General features: G+C 39.4%; 1 protein-coding gene across 2 annotated transcripts in view; it reads left to right on the forward strand.

Moving 5' to 3' along the window:
• The first annotated feature begins 2,167 nt into the window (after window positions 1-2,167).
• Window positions 2,168-13,848, forward strand: part of tulp4.S (TUB like protein 4 S homeolog) — a 73,065-nt gene continuing 61,384 nt past the window's right edge. Inside the window, exon 1 of one of the 2 annotated variants that reach the window (XM_018265262.2) lies at window positions 2,168-2,242. The gene's annotated coding sequence lies outside the window, so the exon portion shown is untranslated. Of the gene's footprint in view, window positions 2,243-8,702; window positions 8,852-13,848 lie in introns of those variants that run through there. The other variant, XM_018265260.2, reaches the window with a different exon arrangement.

The following is a 13,848-nucleotide window of genomic DNA, read 5'->3' on the forward strand; positions in this document are numbered from 1 at the left end:
TACAAATGATCTCCATACTGCTAAGGCCAAAGGGCATTACTCTATTCTCATTCTCCTGGACGTATCTTCTGCTTTTGATACTGTTAATCATTCTGTTCTAATGCAAGTTCTCCATTCAATTGGTATCCGTGATCAAGCTGCATCCTGGTTCTCTTCCTACCTTTCTGACTGCTCCTTCTCTGTTACTTTTGCCAACAAATCCTCTCCTACTGTTCATCTTAATGTGGGGGTGCCTCATGGTTCTGTACTTGGTCCTTTGTTGTTTTCCTTGTAGACTTTCTCTTTAGGAGACCTTATATCTTCATTTATATGCCGATGACATTCAGATATATTCAGACACTCCCTCACTAAATGCTGAAGTTCAAACCCAGATAGCAGACTGCTTAGTAGCTATCTCTTCCTGGATGAACCAACGCCACCTCAAGCTCAACTTGGCCAAGACTGACCCCATGGTCTTTCCACCCAAACCAAGCCCTTCTCTTCCTTTCACTATTACTATTGATGGCATGACCATTAATCCGGTTACCTCAGCACGCTGCTTGGGGGTCATCTTTGACCAGTCCCTCTACTTCTCTGATCATATTAATAATACTGCCAAAACCTGTCGTTTCTTCCTCCATAATATAGCAAAGATACGCCCGTTTCTTTCACAAAACACAGCCAAAACACTAATCCATGCCCTTATCTTATCCCATTTAGACTATTGCAATCTCCTCCTAACCGGTCTTCCTGACTCCCATCTCTCTCCCCTCCAATCAATGTTAAACTCTGCTACCAGGATCCTTCTGCTCTCTCCTAAAAGGGAACCTGCTCAACCCCAACTAAAATCCTTAGCGTAGCTGCCTGTTAAGCAAAGGATAACATAAAAAACCCTTCTACTAACATTCAAGGCCCTTCACTCCTCTGCTCTTCACTACATTTCTACTGTTGTCTCACTATAAGTTCCTGGTCATCTCCGCTCTTCTCAGAGCCACCTTCTCTTCACAGCATCCACATCCACTACAACCTCTCATCGCAAACCCTTCAATCTTGCTGCTCCATACCTCTGGAACTCCATCCCAGAATTCCTCCATAAGGAATCCTCTCTCAATCTCTTCAAGAAAAAATTAATAGCCTACCTTTTGGAGCACTAAAACATTAGCCAAGTCCTGTACCTACTGCTTACCTTGTGCACTTTTCCATCTCAAATTTGTGCCTGTATGTTAGTCTCCCATCCACTTAGACTGTAAGCTCTACGGGGCAGGGACCTCCTTCCCACTATGTCTCTTACCACCTAGCACTTGTCCTGATTTGATTCTGTATATATTTATTATGTGATGTGTCTTCCTGTGTATACTTTTATATAGATTGTATTTTTATGCACTGTACAGTGCTGTGGCTCCTTAACAGCACTTTACAAATAAAGTTATACATACATACATACATACATACCCTAAACACACTTCGAAATCTACAAAGGCATTTATGCAGAGGGAGAAGTACAATATTCTGGAATGGCCATCACAGTCCCCAGACTTGAATATCATCAACAATCTATGGGATGATTTGAAGCAGGTTGTCCATGCTCGGCAGCCATCAAATTTAACTGAACTGGAGAGATTTTGTATGGATGAATGGTCAAAAATTCCGGCTATAGAAGGCGTCTGGAGACTGTTACATTTGCAAAAGGAGGCTCAACTCTGTTGGGGTGCCTAAATGTATGTACATGTCTAATTTTGTAATGATGCATATTGCATATTTTCTGTTAATCCAATAAACTTTATGTCACTGCTGAAATAATATATTAAAAGGAAGTTTCTACTTTGAAAGCTCAGCCAATGATAAACAAAACTCCAATGAATTAACAGGAGTTCCCAAACGTATTCATATGACTCTACATACCATACAAGCTGTGCATCATCTCTGCAAAAACTCTTTCAGTTTGCTTCTCTGTTAAGTGATCCTGGGACACACTCTGTTTAAAAGATGCAGGCTGCCGAATAAGGAAGTTCAGGACTGAATCTGCACTGTGCATGACCTCTCTCCTGTTTCATTTGCATAGCTTTGATCCGATTGGCTGAATCTTGCCAGCCAATGGAATTGAAGATATGCAAATGAATCAGGAGAGAGAGGGCATGCACAGTGCAGATTGAGTCCTGAGCTTTCTTATTCAGCAGCCTCCATCTCTTACACAAAGTGTTTTGGCAATCCCATAATAGAGAAGAGAACTGAGTTTTTGCAGAGATGATCCATAGCTTCTGTGGTATGTATCTCTGAAAGCAAACATTTTAGGTAATAAAGATAAATTACAAATATGTTTTTTAAGACATGGGCTGTTAAATTAGCTCTATTGTCCAAAAGGTGAACCTCCCCTTTATAGGACATGTAACCCCCCCCCACACACACACATACAAAAATGTCATCAGTGAACAGCCTCTTTGAAATCTTCAGATACCTGCCACTCTGGTTGTTAAAAGGTTAACAGTAAGGCTGCAGCATCCCCTTAATCGTTTAGAAATCCTTTTCCTCCTCTAACCCACTTTCCCTCTGGAATTTCCTTTGGCTGTTCGCTCATGAGCATGCTCAGTTCTTTTCAACTCAGATTAATAAACACACCCTCCAGTCTAACAGCCAATGATGACATAGCATTGCTGGTTCCCATAAAAACTCTAGTTGTCCTATTTTTTCTCCTCACCACCTCTCCTGAACTCAGCTTAACCAATACAGTGCTCAACCCCAGTAGAACTTGTTATCAAACTATGTTGTGCCTGTGTAAACGTGCATTCTGCATTGCATGAGCATGAAAAGCAGATGTCAATGTTACTGATGATGTGTCAGAGTGCTAAATCCTAAGGAACTAATACTAAGTACTAAATCCAGTAACCTGCCACCCACCACTCTGCAAGCCACTTAGATTCCTTGAATGTCTCTGAAATCATTAATTTTCTTACTAAGACTCGATACTGGTACAGTTTTGTCCAAATAGGCTAGTTTTTTTTTTTTTAAAGAGAAAGTCTCTTTAAACCACTGTTAATACTAACAACTTGGAAGAATATTGGGCTTTTCCAAAATTTCAATGAAGAAATATATAACCATAGTTATACATTTTATGTCTCCTTTTATGCCTGCTAAACTCTTACTCAAACCCTCAGATTACCAAAAATCTGACTCCTTTATATTTCCTTTTAAGAATAAATTACTTGTCTTAATAAAAGACTTACTAGATCCACTAAAGGAGACTTTGATATCTTGGTCAACACTCAAAAAGAGATATAAGCTTCTGGATTCAGATAAATATTATTATCTAGCTTGTCAGTGTGGCTTCTCTTTGATACACAATAGCAATGACTTGGTCTTATCTGATCACAGATTAGCTGAAGACTTGATAGAGTTTGTGGAGCTCCCTTCTTCGATCTCCATAAACTCTTTATCCAAAAAATTCTGGAAAAGTTATGAATCAGGACCACACTTTTTATTGAAAGTTTCTGCCAAGTGGGCTGGGTTCTTACAATGTCAAGTGTCTCCCTCTGACTTGGTTAAGTCTATATATAATTATAATAATTTGGTTTCAGCAGAGAGTTGGAGGATACAACATTTTAAAGGGATACTGTCATGGGAAAAACATTTTTTTCAAAATGAATCAGTTAATAGTGCTGCTCCAGCAGAGTTCTGCACTGAAATCCATTTCTCAAATGAGCAAACAGATTTTTTTATATTCAATTTTGAAATCTGACATGGGGCTAGACATATTGTCAATTTCCCAGCTGCCCCAAGTCATGTGACCAAACATGGAGTAGCTTCAAATATACCAAAAGGTATTTTTAGTTTTTTTGTAAATAAATCAAAAGGCAAAAGGTATGCTCAGCATAAGACCTATCCATTTAATTATGAATAAATTAAAAAGCAACTAAAGCATTATACTAGCAATAGTGCCTAACTAGAAAATGTTTATTTTATCCTCACTCATGAGGCAAGTAAACACGTTCTGTTTTCAGAAGGCCTTATGTTACATGTCATGCACGTGAAGGGCTTTTTGGCTCCGTTTAGCTTGTCTCACCCCCTGCTTCCATCTTTGCAATCTATCTTTCAGCCTGTGCTCTGTGCAAGTACAAATTGTATGTTCAAATTCAATATTGGTTTATTAAGGAGTTGAATTTAATCAGTAACTTTCAGTGTGGTCATTTGTTAAATACTTTAGCAACATCTAAACAAATCCACAGCATCTCATGCTTTAGGTTTGTGTTCAGTTCCTAGTAGAATTTAATTAGAGTTGTCTTTGCATAAAGACTTGCTGGCTGGCCTTGCATTAACTACTTACATGCTTCTTGTTTTGTTGTTACTTACCATTTGTTGTAAACACTTACTGAACACTTTGAAATTGCAAATCATTTGGGAGGTGACACACAAAAGTTAAAAAGCAGATATTTGTTGGTGGAATAAGTATTCATTTGTCTGGATCACTACTTGGTGGAACCATCTTTGGTTGCAGTTACAGTTCTTAATTTTATTTTTGAAGTGTTGGCTGTGTGATTAGGGTCACTGACCTGCTTTAAGGTGACTTTCCACCCAAGGAGCAAGTCTCTTGCAGACAGGTTTTCCCCTAGAATTTCCCTGTATTTAGCTCACTTTATTATTGCACTTATTCCTGATCAATTTCCTAAACATGATGCTCCCACCAACATGCTTCACCCAGGGCATGGTGTTCTCTGTTAACTAGTTTTGGTACATGTCCTTCTTTAGCCAGAGTCACACTTGTGCCATATTCTTTCCATTTTTATTATGTATTTTGTGATGCTACCTGGATCTTGAATGCTTGGGATATTTTTGTTATATTACACCCAACACCGATTTGTGCTTCTCCATCATTATATACAAGACTTGTTCTGATACCATCCTGGTCTTCATAATGCTGTTTGTATAGTTATCTAACAAACTCTGAGATCACGTGGCTTTGATTTGCACAAAGATAACTCAATTAAACAAATTATGAGATTTCTGAAGGTAATTGGATGCACCAGAACTTGTTTTACAACACATATGGAGTACTTATGCAATCAAGACTTTCTGTTTTTGCTGTTTTTATATGTATTTTTATGTATTTTATGTAAATATTTGTGAAAACATGAAGATTTTTCCATTTTTTCAGGATAACCTGGGCTTTCTAAATCTGCCTACATGTTTGGGTAATTCCACTTCTGTAACAAGATACATGGGTCTAAATACAAAAAATGCTAATTTGCATAATATAGGGATTTGTACAAGAAATATGTATTGTTATTTTAGGTCAAGTGTCTAAGTTTTGCTAAAACTGAAAAACTTTACTTTTCTTTTAGATAATATAGTCACTAAAATTGCTAATATTGCCATTAAAACTAGTAAAATAATAGAAGTGTGAGTTAAAAACTTTTAACATATCAAATTGTAGAAAACACACTTTCTTGTTTAATCAGTGTTTAACTTGTTTTGTTAATTAGGCTTTTACACTTATAGGCATAAACTTGTGCCCTGACTATAAAATGGTAATCCCTATTAATATGATAATACTTTCCCAATGGGGCACCTACAAGAGGTGTGAAATTAAAGGAGAAGGAAACCCCCTGAGCGCAAAAATCCCTCCCCCCTCCCATGTGTTGCCCCCCCCTCCTCCTCCACCCTGGCCTACCTGTCCCCCGAGCAAATGCCCCTAACTTGTTACTCATCTCTCTGGGCAGGTCCTTTCCACGGAGTTCACAAGCGGCATCTTCTCCCAAGCGGTCTTCTTCCTGCTTTGACCTGCGTTTTTGGCGCATGCGCAGTAGGAGCATTTTTCCGGTACGGATCTACTGCGCATGCGCCGAATGTCATGAAGAGATCGGAAAACTTCGTGACTTTTGGCGCATGCACAGTAGATCCATACCGGATAAATGCTCCTACTGCGCATGCGCCAAAAACGCCGGTCAAAGCAGGAAGAAGAATGCTTGGGAGAAGATGACACCTGTGAACTCCTTGGACAGGACCTGCGCAGAGAGGTGAGTAACAAGTTAGGGGCATTTGCCCGGGGGGACAGGTAGGCCAGGGGGGAGGAGGGAGGGGGGGCAACACAGGGGCGGGGGGAGCGTTTTTTGCGCCCAGGGTATTTCCTTCTCCTTTAAGATCTGATGAACCAAAGCAGAGCAAATTATCTTAGAATTGATCTGACACACAGGGAAGAATTATACTGAGCTTTATTCCTTTTTTTAAAATGTTGGGAGAAAATGTAATTTAAAATGTAATTTTGTGTTTTGAAAGACAAATTCATAAAAGTGTCTGTAAACTATCTTTCTTTCACTAAAAAATGGAATTAGTGGTTGAGTTGGAATTTAAGATGATTTTTGTTTGTGAATATGGAGAGAGTATTTTACACCAGTTTACCACCACTTTTACATCTAAGTGGCTTCTTCAGTTCAACTGAAGTGGTAGAGAATTCCCCGGCATTTAAACTCTTGAAGGTAGAAAAGTCACAGACATCCAATCACAATGGTTCCATTAAACTTCAGTAAAATATTGTCTGAAACTCACAGATGTGTAAAAGTGTGATCCAGTCACAATGGTACCTTGATTTTCATTGAGACAGGTGTTAATCTCTCAATGTACATGACTTGAAGTGTGAATTCTTTTGAAGCCGCCGGGTTATGGATGTCAAATCGGCATTGTATGTTGAGGACAAGCGTTGTTGCAGACCCCTTCCTCTGTTCAGGAATGGTTTTTCCACTTTGGCATAAACGGCCTCTTTCACAGCTCTTTCAAACCACCTGTCCTCTCTATCCAAAATGTGCACATTGTTGTCCCTTTTCCTTGAGATGTAGATAGACTGCTGAGTCCTGAGGATTTAGTCCTTCTATGTTGGGCCATTCTCTTACAAAGCGGTTGTTTTGTTTCCCAATGTATAGATTGGAGCACTCCTCACTACACTGGACAGCATTGACCACATTACTTTTCATGTGCTTTTGAGTTGGGTCTTTAGGGTGCACTGACTTCTGTCTTAGGCCATTGCTGGGTTTGGAATAAACAGGAATGTGATGTTTCTTGAAGATTTCTTAAAGTTCTTCTGATGTTCCAGCCACATAATTTTTTAGAGCTCCTTAAGGATGTTTACATTCTTTCTCGTTCCCTTGCCACATTTTCAGTCCAATGGTGTACAGTTCTTATAACCCACAGTTTATATTCCAGAGGGTGATGGGAATCAAACAGCAAATACTGGGTATACTGTATACTTCAATATCCAGGTTTCCCCCTTCTTTGATAACAATTACAAGTCAAAAAATGGCAGTTTGCTGTCTTTCACATCTTTCCTAGTGAAACCCCTTATTAAAAAAAACCCTACCACCTTTACCACATAGACCCCCCTCTCTCCTCCCCCCCAGCCTACCTGCTACCCCGGGCAAATGCCCCTAACTTTTTATTTACCCCTCGGTGCAGATTCAATTTCGGTGCATGCTCAGTTGTTCGGGAAATTGCTCCAACTGTGCATGCACTGACATGAAATCGCCCAAATGCTTAAAAGCAAAAGGGCCCACTGACAAAGCTCAGACTTCCCTATTCCCTTCAACCAATTGTCATGACTTTGATTCCAGGGGCGTCACACCATCCTGCTTCATTATTTTACTATTTATACATGTAGATCTTCTCCGCAATACCATTTAACCTGCTGGGATCTCATTTTACTCCACAACAGATTCTGCCAAATCCCAAACCAAATTCTAAATTACAAAAGCAAATAATAAAATTGCATCAACATTATAATTTATAATTTTTTGTGGAGTCATACAGAGCTTTCAAGTCCTGTGACTTTTAGCCGGAATTGTGTACATCCTTACCATACCTCATTAATAATGCACTATATTAACTAAACTCCCAGCAGCCCTTGAGAGAGCCTTGGATACTACACTTTATTTTTTTGCTTGTTTGCTTTTTAAACTCACATTTATCTCTTATACTAGGCCTGGACTGGGAGTCAAAATAGGCCCTGCCATTGCAAGTACACAGAGGCCCAAACAGCCCCCTACCAGCCCACTATACGGTAACTTTCTATGGCATTTGCCAGAACCCACAGATTTCCAGTCCGGGCCTGTAAATTCTTGATTTTGAAAATGAAAATTTCCCAGTATTGTTCGATTACTATAAATCTGCAGAAGGATTGTGACAATTCTCTGTGCCCTTCAAAAAATGTGGATTAGACAAGCTAATTGCCGTTTCTCCATCTGTGAGAAACCTTAATATAACGTTGTCATTTTATATTTGTACAATAACTCGGATATTTGGTGGGGGAGATATAAAGGTTATTTCTTTTTTTGACGCAGTGTCCTACATTTTATGTGGTAAACTGCTTTACTGAGTGGAGCACTACGCCTCCACACAAAGCCAGGGGCTAATGGCTCACTCGCACAAACTGACGGCTCATAGAATTCCACAGACTGACAGTTGTGATTTCTATGACACCCAGTAGCTAAAACCTTCCCAAAACCAACTGAGCAGTTTAGGTTGGCAGCTTTGCTTATAAATGATGCACAACATCCAAATGGACAAATATTTATTCCTCCAATACAGACAGTGAACTACTAGGGAGCTTGTGCCTTTGCTCGGATTCTCTCCAGGCTGTAGTAACAGCAGCAAGCACAGCCAGTCTGCTGAGAGAATGCAGCCTTTACATCATGTCTCCTAATACAGTTACAGAACAGGAGCTGCCAGAGAGGGAGGGTGGGGGAAGTGACAGACAGCCTGGAGCACTGGGAAGGCTTGGGAAATACAGTCATGTGACCAGGATCACGTGCCATCTGTGGAGGGGGGAGAGGAGGAGAGATAGGCCCTGCACAGAAGAAACTAGACAGGCAGGGGAGCTTCTTTCTGCAAAAGGGTAAGGTGCTAAACGCGAAACATGTATTTGTATCAGGGTGTAGCTTTACAATGAATACTATAGAGGTTGAATTGAAACCCGTGTTGGGCAGAGCTGTGGCATGTCATAATGTTAGTGGCAGAACCTGTAGGTAGAATGTGGCAGCAGCAGGCGTATGAAGCTGTGTGTTAGTGTGCAGTGTGTTCGTGTTGTGTGTACGGTTACCACCTGCTCGGTATTTTATTGGCCTGGCTGGTAGAAATGATGGCTGATCCCAATATTATTAACAGGGAAAAAAGATAAATATATAGAAAGGCCGGTATTTTTTTCCAGTAAAGCCAACCCTAGTTGTGTGTGTGCATTGATGCATTTCTATGCGCTGCATCTGTACCGTGCGCTCCCCGTGCATCTCATACAATGCAGCACCGTCTACAGTTGTAACTGTAGAACCGCACTCACAGAGAACCCATACATAATAGCAGTGTTTGGGGGAGAGCAGATATGTATTGTCAGTCTGTATGTTGCTACTTTATTTCATTCTATGGATGACGTGGGCTGTCATGTTCAAAATTCTCTTCATAAATAGATACATAGCCCCATACTCTGGAAATACCCTCCCCTTGATTTTTTTATATTTTTTGGAGAACACTATTGGAACAGAGAAACCGTGTATAAGGCTGTCCGATTGCCAGGCTGTTGCTATGTTCATTTCCCTGTAGTGCACCAGTGATGTGCAAGGTAGTGCTCTGCCCTGTCTTTTAAAGCATATATATATCAGTCTGTCCATGTATTGTATGTGCCTCTTCAGAAAATGTTCTTTTTGGTAGGGCACAAGTAGAATGGCTAGAAACAATGTTTTGATTAGGCTTCTGCACAGTTGGAAACGCCTGTGTATTAAAAAGGGAGGGGAGTGCTGCCAACACATTCACTAAATCTGTATTTTGTTTTATGTAATGCCTTCTAGATTTCAGGAGCAAAATCTATAGAAATGTATTGTACGCTCTTTGTTTTTAAAATCATATGAATTGTTTTGTCTGCTATCAATGTGTCCAATGTGAAGTATATAGAGAGGGATTGATTATCTGGAAACCCGTTATCCAGAAACCTCTGAATTATGGGACAGCCATCTGCCATAGACTCCATTTTTTAAAAAATAATTACATTTTTTAAAAATTCTCAGAAATAATAAAACAGTACATTGTACTTGATCCTTATTGGAAGCGCAAACAATCCTATTGGGTTTATTTAAATAATTTTTTTAGTACACTTAAGATATGAAAACCAAATTAAAGACCAGTAACATAAATTAATGTGTTTCTTTTTAGTGAGAAAAAAACCACCAAGACAGTTGCGCTCCTCTTCAGAAACGGCGAAAGGGTGATGATCCATTGTGCGGCGCTCGATTTCTCCTCCCTGCCTTCTATAGGAGATAGCCAGGGAGTAGAAATTGAGCGCCGCACAATGGATTGTCGCCCTGTCGCCGGTTCTGAAGAGGAGCGCAAGCAAAAAATCAGTAAGTAATTTCTTAATAAAAGCTTTGTGAATTAAAAGTGAAAACTTTCTTGATGTTATTTTTTCGTTAAAAAGAAACATTTTTTTTATGTTACTGGTCCTTTAAGAAAGATCTGTTATCCAGAAAACCCCAGGTCCTGCGCATTCCTCATCGACTTCTCATTTTTTTTACAGTAGAGGGTGCATTATTATCTTTGTATTGTACAATAAGGGGACATTATTCTCTATACAATAAACAAAACAAATTGCATCATGTAAATTGTATTATAAACGGTCATAATTCATGTCAGTCATCGGTGGTCTTCCTTTATGTCACTGACTGTGTCACTACTCATTAAAATGTGTATTCTAAGAAATGATGACCCCTCCCCATGATGATATTTCCATTATTTGATATGCTGATGTACAAACAGTAATCTTACCATTTGAATGATATATTCTGTCAAAGCTTAAGCCTTTTTGCACAGATGAAAATAGAAAGTTCCAACTACCTTGACTGGTACTGATAGATGCATGGCAGGAACAAGATAATAGAAATGTCTGTAGCCAAGGGGTGAAATTATTATTTTAATAAGGAGAGTGTCTGTTGGCTACTTGACCAATACTGCCTGCATATGCATTAGTGCAGTAACCCCTTGCAAATGAGTAAATCAGTTTGCTGATAGCAGAATAATTAAATCAAATTTCTGATTACTCTGGGTTACTGCACTGGAGCAAATTTGCTCATGAATAATAACCTGAACTATAAAAATCATCAGCTTTATGTTTACGAAAAATTAAGGTGGCCGTACACGGGCAGAACTAAGCAGCTGATTCTGCAGTTTATCTACCAGTGTATGGAGTCTTCCAACAAGCCAACCTGACCTATATCTGGCTGAAAATCTGGCAGATGGAAATTGGAGTGGCTTGATTTTCCCATAGGATCGAGGTCTGCATCTGTGTGTTAATAATGTCCTCATTCTGACTGCCGGCATGGTGACAATTGTGATCTGATCATTGGCCCTAGAGTGTACAATCTAAATGTTTTAATTTTAAGTCAAATTTTAAGTCTACAATGATCCGACACAGGAAAAACTATTGTTGGACCCCAAGTTAGAAATCACTGAGCAATTTGTCTCAGTTGTACTTATTCTTATAACCGTTAATTTGGAAAAAAGGTAATGACAAAACTGTCATCACAAATATGCTATGTAATATACTTTTCATAGTCCCAGTCCTGTCTGGCCTATAAATTAGAATATGCAAATGCTCATGGGATTCTCTTTATGATGTGCATGGCTGCCACCAACTCATTTATATATTTTCTTTGCATTAACTCATAAAATGCATGAAGCAGATTTGTTTTAGTTATAGAAGGACAGTTATGATTGTGCCAGTTTATGGATGAGAGGCCCATTAACATTGGCTCATCAACATATCCCACCTTAGCACCCTATGTTATGCCATGCTGAGTATCTGAATTATAAAGCCTGAACTAGACACATTAGGAAAAAAGCATGGGAATGGACCACAGATGTGTCAAGCCCACTGCTTGAAAATTCTAAATATAAAATATAAAATAACCACACATATTAAACTCTGTGGCTATTTAGTCATTTTTAACGAGTCTTACAGGGGTCATACTATTGCATTGCCACAATATGGTTCGATACCTAAATCACCAAATAAGCTGGTCTTAAGGCCCCCATACACAAACCGCTAAAAGCTGCCGACAGACTGAGTCGGCAGCTTATTGGCCCGTGTGTGGGGCCATCCGACGTGCGTCCCTCGTCGATATCTGGTCTAAAGTTGGCCAGATGACGATCAGGCAGGGTAAAAAATCCTGTAGAATCGCGGCTGCGTCTGTTTGTTGATGCTGTCCTGCGATCCGACAGCCCGTATTTCCTCCATTCTGATCTGATCGTTGGGCCCTAGGGATCGGATCTGCCCGATATCGCCCACCTCAATGTGGCCATATCATGAGAGATCCGCTCGTTTAGCGCCTGTATATGGCCACCTGAGTACATCTCACAGACTATTTAAAAAACTCAACTAAGCCACCTAAATCCTACCAGGATGCTATAGAAGTCAGTAGGAAGTGTATTATCAGCATCCAATGAGTAGATAACTGTGTTTTTCCCTGTCTACACATTTACACAATCCTTTACAGTGATTACAAATCATTCACATCACTCCCTGCCCAAGTTGAGCTTACAATCTATGGTTCCTATCACATTCATTCGCTGTAGGGTCAGTTTTATTATAAGCCAAATAACCTACCTGTATGTTTGTGAAGTATGGAAACAAGAGTACCCGCAGTAAATCCACACAGATGTGGTGAGAAGGTGTAATCAAACTCATGACCCCTGTAAATATGGTAGCCAATATATTTTAGGTGCTGCTCTACTATTTCCTCAATGTTAATGCTCTTTGCAACCATAAGAAAATATAGTCAACCATGCGTACAATTTATTTTGATGATTTAGAAGCATTTGGCTTTAATTCAAAGTCACATATGAAGTGACTTAAAGTCCCTTATAAACTTGAGCCCATAGTTTTCTGTATTATAACTATAATGAAGATGCAACTAAACTGTAAGTGATGCTTCCACCTAGACAATGGTTTAGGATTTGGCCTTGCCTTCTGGCTCAACATCAGTGTCCACTGAGTGGGAATGGTATTCTTTTGTCAGTGCACCCACAGTATGGATTTTGGCTGAAAACATGAAAGTATCAACTGGAAAAAAGGCTGTGTAAGGCCTGAAGCATTGTTCTTTGTATGAGAGCTAAGCCAAGATACCAATAAAGGCTTGATCTATGGATGGTACTGTGACTTCACTTTTCGTGTTTGCACCCTAATACACACCATGTGTGCACTACAATGTGGATGACATGCCTCATAGTGAAAACCGAAGGAGGGAGCCAAACAACATTTTCTCCTCCAGCATTAAAGTGGTGGTTCACCTTGAAGTTAACTTTTAGTATGTTTTAGAATGGCCAATGCTAAGCAACTTTTTAATTGGCCTTCATTATTTATTTTATATAGTTTTTTTCATTATTTGCCTTCAGACTCTTTCCATTTTTTAAATGGGGTCACTGACCCCCAACTGAAAAACAAATGCTCTGTAAAGCTCAAAATGTATTGTTATTGCTACTTTGTATCACTCTTCTTGCTATTCAGGTCCTCTTCTATTCATATTCCAGTCTCTTATTTAAATCTTTGCGTGGTTGCTAGGGTATTTTGGACCCTAGCAACCAGATTGCCAAAAAAACTGGAGAGCTGCTGAATAAAAAGCTAAATAACTCAAAAACCACAAATAATAGAAAATGAAAACCAATAGCAAATTGACTCAGAATATCTCTCTCTCTATAGCATTCAAAAAGTTAACTCAAAGGTGAGCAACCCCTTTAATATACCAGAGGATAAAATGCTTTATGTTTTGTAGTCCTTAAAGGCGCAGCATGCACCTAAAATGCAACTTTGCTCAACATGAATCCGATAAATACAAAACCCCAAAAAAAACATAA

Source organism: Xenopus laevis, chromosome 5S (genome assembly GCF_017654675.1).
Source record: "Xenopus laevis strain J_2021 chromosome 5S, Xenopus_laevis_v10.1, whole genome shotgun sequence".
Classification (NCBI taxonomy): domain Eukaryota; kingdom Metazoa; phylum Chordata; class Amphibia; order Anura; family Pipidae; genus Xenopus; species Xenopus laevis.